The sequence below is a fragment of the Pseudophryne corroboree genome, chromosome 4 (assembly GCF_028390025.1).
Source record: "Pseudophryne corroboree isolate aPseCor3 chromosome 4, aPseCor3.hap2, whole genome shotgun sequence".
In the NCBI taxonomy this organism is placed as follows: Eukaryota; Metazoa; Chordata; class Amphibia; order Anura; family Myobatrachidae; genus Pseudophryne; species Pseudophryne corroboree.
This window is the reverse complement of record NC_086447.1, coordinates 367,960,990-367,966,281: the sequence shown is the minus strand read 5'-3', so window position 1 is coordinate 367,966,281 and position 5,292 is coordinate 367,960,990. Positions and strand designations below refer to the sequence as shown.

The 5,292-nt window shown below is 43.7% G+C and overlaps 2 pseudogenes; both read left to right on the top strand.

Moving 5' to 3' along the window:
* The first annotated feature begins 2,212 nt into the window (after positions 1 to 2,212).
* Positions 2,213 to 2,332, top strand: LOC134912086 (5S ribosomal RNA; annotated as a pseudogene).
* A 166-nt stretch (positions 2,333 to 2,498) lies between these two features.
* Positions 2,499 to 2,618, top strand: LOC134913109 (5S ribosomal RNA; annotated as a pseudogene).
* The last annotated feature ends 2,674 nt before the right edge of the window (positions 2,619 to 5,292 follow it).

Here is a 5,292-nt window from a genome sequence, read left to right as displayed (position 1 = left end):
TCAACAACCAGATCTTCTCGTTCAGGGCACTTGTCTACCCGGACCTGGCCATACTGGCCTTAACGGTGTGGCACTTGAAGCATCACTCCTGAGAGCAAAAGGATTCTATGAGGCAGTCATTCAAACTATGTTGAAAGCCCGTAAACCAGCTCCGGATTGGATTTATTACCGGGTCTGGAATTCTTACTTAACGTGGTGTGCTGCTAAGAATTATGATGCATATACTTTCAAAACTTTCAGACTTTTGGCTTTTCTACAACAAGGCCTAGACCTCCCTCAAGGTTCATATATCTCGGTGTGGTTTCAGAGAAAAATTGTCTCTTCCTGACGTTCACACTTTCACTCAGGGTGTTCTACGGATTCAGCCTCCCTATGTCCCCCCTGTGGCTCCATGGGATCTGTCTGTTGTCTTGAATGCCCTGCAAGAGTCTCCATTTGAATCTCTTGAGTCTGTGGACCTTGAATGCTTTACACTTAAGGTCATGTTTCTGTTGGCTATTGCCTCTGCTAGAAGGGTGTCGGACTTAGGCGCTTTGTCCACCCTTTCTGATTTTTCACAGTGAGCGGGCAGTTCTTTGTACTCACCATGGTTATTTACCTAAGGTGTTATCATCTTTTCACTTTAACCAGGAGATTGTGGTTCCGGCCTTCATCTCTTCTGGTTTGGTTTTCACAAACGTGGCTGGCCTGCGAATAAGCAAACCTTGGCCAGATTGATTAGAATGGTGATTGCACAAGCTTATGCGCAGGCTGGCTGGGCTCCCAGTTCCTGCTGCTATCAAGGCCTATTCTACTTGGTCGATTGAACCTTCGTGGGCCGCCTGCTGGGCCGTGTCCACAGAACATTTGTGCAAGGCGGTTACGTGGTCCTCATTGAACATGTTCATTAGGTTCTATGCCTTTGATACTTCCTCCTCCCAGGATGCTTCCTTTGGAAGCTGGGTTCTTGTGTCCACTACAGCGAGTCCCCCTCCCATGAGGAACTGCTTTAGGACATCCTCGATGTTATTGCCTGTGGAATACCAGTGTACCCCACTGCAGAAAAGGAGATTTATGGTAGACTTACCATTGTTAAATCTTTCTGCAAGGTACACAGGATTCCACAAGGCGCCCACCCTGATGCACTTAGCTTCTTTGGGTTTGTATGGCATTAGCCGCTAGTCCCTTCTCTTGTTGTGAGAATGTGGTTGTATGTGACTAAAATCTGCGATATCTCTCTCTTTTTTTTCTTTTTTTTCTAAACAATCTTTATTGAGACGACATGGATTGTTCACATAAAGAAAATTTAGGTACAATGACGTGCATTCGAAAAATATATACTGAGAAGTTGTACAATAAATTCTCGTATTATCACATTAAAGTATTACAGGAGGGAACTTTATATATATATATATATATATATATATATATATATAGACACTCACTTCTTCCACAGATAGAAAAAGAATTAGACCAGCACTCACGTTTAGTAGGTGAAAAAAAGGGGGGTATTATTCCTGACAAACCATCTGGATATACCCACTGCTACAGTCCGCCCTTCATGGTTTTCATCAGGGGCAATTGTCACTCTGCCCGGAGCCCTTTTAAATAGCAGAGAGAGCGCCGAGAGTTTTGAAACCGGAAGTCCGTCACCGGGAGGCAGCGGGTCCTAGCCGCTGCCTGATTGGCTACTTCCGCGCACGTGGGTTGCGTTACCATAATAAACAAACCCGGCTTTCTCCTTAGTAACCCGCTCCGGCAGCGTGACGTGAGTGTAGTTCAGGCAGATCAGTATTCAGCGTACAATGGCAGACAGGTATAGTTGCTGCTGTCAGTGACTCCAGCCATAGGTTTGTCTGTGGAGTAATTAACCCCACAGTGCGCCAACAGCATGGAGAAATGAATAATCAATATAGATAAATTAAATAAAGGTGGACAAACTGTATTAACTTGCACAGCAAGGGTGTACCAGCACTCAGGGGATATGATGCCTCAATCACTAAATGCAGTACAATGCCGTTAACTCATGAATCACAACAGTAACAATGGATGGTCACAAATATTGTGATAATATAAATGCGAAAAGCCAACGTGAGAGACAATAGTAATTGCTGTGTAGTACCAAGAGCATAAAAAGAACATTACCTGTGGGTCCTTGATTGTCTTGCATCTCTCCGTACAACAAATGGTTCCCATTTTCCCAATGCACTCCTATCCCACATACCATGGAGATTGATACTACCATACCACACTGGATCCCATCCGATCCCATCTGATCTTGGCAATTAAGCAGTGATGGGCCTAGTCAGTACCACACTTGGTGACAAGGTGGGAATACTGGGTGTTGTATCAAGGAACTTGGTGTGCCTTCCCTACCCCTCCCTACTGTCTCCCAGACACTGGCATTAATGGTGGTGTCCATTCTTATATATTACCACACGGGACTGTGATGTGATATAATTGAGAGATGAGGGATGGCACTGTCACACTGTGTATAATTACATAGGGGCACATTTGTTTGATACAATCATACCACACTGGAAAACATCCGATCCCATCTGAACTTGGCAATTAAGCAGTGTTGGGCCCAGTTAGTACCATGCATGGAGACAACATGGGAATACTGGGTATTGTACCAAGGGACAATTCTTGACCCACAGGTGATGTTCTTTTTATGCTCTTGGTACTACACGGCAATTACTATTGTCTCTCACGTTGGCTTTTCGCATTTATATTATCACAATATTTGTGACCATCCATTGTTACTGTTGTGATTCATGAGTTAACGGCATTGTACTGCATTTAGTGATTGAGGCATCATATCCCCTGAGTACTGGTACACCCTTGCTGTGCAAGTTAATACAGTTTGTCCACCTTTATTTAATTTATCTATATTGATTATTCATTTCTCCATGCTGTTGGCGCACTGTGGGGTTAATTACTCCACAGACAAACCTATGGCTGGAGTCACTGACAGCAGCAACTATACCTGTCTGCCATTGTACGCTGAATACTGATCTGCCTGAACTACACTCACGTCACGCTGCCGGAGCGGGTTACTAAGGAGAAAGCCGGGTTTGTTTATTATGGTAACGCAACCCACGTGCGCGGAAGTAGCCAATCAGGCAGCGGCTAGGACGCGCTGCCTCCCGGTGACGGACTTCCGGTTTCAAAACTCTCGGCGCTCTCTCTGCTATTTAAAAGGGCTCCAGGCAGAGTGACAATTGCCCCTGATGAAAACCATGAAGGGCGGACTGTAGCAGTGGGTATATCCAGATGGTTTGTCAGGAATAAAACCCCCCTTTTTTTCACCTACTAAACGTGAGTGCTGGTCTAATTCTTTTTCTATCTGTGGAAGAAGTGAGTGTCTATATCAATTACCAGGGCCCTGCACCTGAACTTATCGTTATTGACATAGAGTGCTGTCATTTTTGTCATATTATACATATATATATATAATTACAAAGTATACAGTCATACATTGGAGTCACACGTGCTATTGTGAATATTATAAAAAGTCTTGGGAGAAACCGCCAGTCCTCAAACTAAAGATATAGGCTGGTCCTGTGCTGCCAATCTGGTGTGATACCACGTGGTGTTCTTTAAGCTATTGTGGATTTGTAGTCGCGTGGTGAGGGGCAGACTGGAAATATAGGAATCCCATAAAGTGAAAAAATTACCTACTTGATTACCCTTATCTATAATGGCTTCCACCCAGTCCATCTGTAATAGGTGGTGCAATTTAGTCAGAAACAAAGGTATCTGCGGAGGCGTAGTATCTATCCAACCCTGAAGTATCATCTTTTTTCCCGCTGCACTGAGGGCCAACAATTATTTTTTACATTCTGATGGCATCCGGAGATCAGGATCAATGATACTCCGTATCGCCCATTCGGGGGTAAGTGGCACAAAAGTTATCAATTTAGCTTCTGCGTATCTTCTAATGAGATGCCAGAAGTACTGTACAATGGGACATGCCCATAAACAATGATAAATGTCTGCCTCACTCTGGTGCCATTTTGGGCATGAGTTTGTCTCTGACGTTCCCGTATGAAAACATTGCAGTGGGGATAAATAAGTGTTGTGGTATACAGTGGGGATCGAAAGTTTGGGCACCCCAGGCAAAAATTCATTTTAATGTACAAAAAGAAGCCAAGGAACAATGGAAAAAAAATCTCCAAAAGGCATCAAATTACAGATTAGACATTCTTATAACATGTAAAAAAAAGTTTGATTTTGTTTCCATCATTTACACTTTCAAAAGAACAGAAAACAAAAAATGGCGTCTGCAAAAGTTTGGCCACCCTGCAGAGTTAATACCTTGTACTGCCCCCTTTGGACAGCTGGGAACTGGCAGTGTCATGGATTGTTCTCAATCATCGTCTGGAAAGACCAGGAGATGTCAATCTCAAAGGTTTTAAAAGCCCAGACTCATCTGACCTTGCTCCAACAATCGGCACCATGGGTTCCTCTAAGCAGTTGTGTAGAACACTGAAACTGAGAATAGTTGATGCTCACAAAGCCGGAGAAGGCTATAAGAAGATAGCAAAGCGTTCTCGGATGCCCATATACTCTGTTCAGAATGTAATTAAGAAATGGCAGTCATCAGGAACAGTGGAAGTTAAAGCAAGATCTGGAAGACCAAGAAAAATATCAGACAGAACAGCTCGCAGGATTGTGAGAAAAGCAAGCCAAAATCTGGAATTTCGGAGCAGGGCAATGTAGGTTTGGTATGAGAGTACGAATTGATAGTCACATATATAACCATAACTATATATCATATGCTATATAGTGGCCAATGGGGGTTCAGCGCCAAAATATGCTGTCCAAGGAGTCAATGTTGCAATAAAATGGGCAGGAGTGTTGTGCAACACTGCTGTGATGCGTTCCAGTCTATAGGTGTGCCAAATTGCTTTCACAGTGGCAGTAACAGTAGGGGGTAATAGACTTCCAGTTAGCCGCGATTTGGCATTTAGCCGTATTTAAGATATGTTTAAGTAATTTTTGTTGTTGGGGGATGTGAGGCAACGGACGGGAGAGCAGAGTATAAAATGGAGAGGCCGGGACTGATAGGCCAAGAATATCAAAGATTAATTTATGGATTTTAGTCCAGTATCCTCTGATCCGCGGACAGCTCCACCAGATATGCAGCAGGGTTCCTCGTTGGCCACATTGCCTCCAGCATCTATCTGAGCAGGAGGGATAGAATGAGTGGGGACGCGAAGGGACCAGGTACCAGCGATAATATAATTTTGTAAGAGTTATCTTTAATTCGAACTGAGATGGAGCTTTTTGGAGATTTCCGCTTTGATA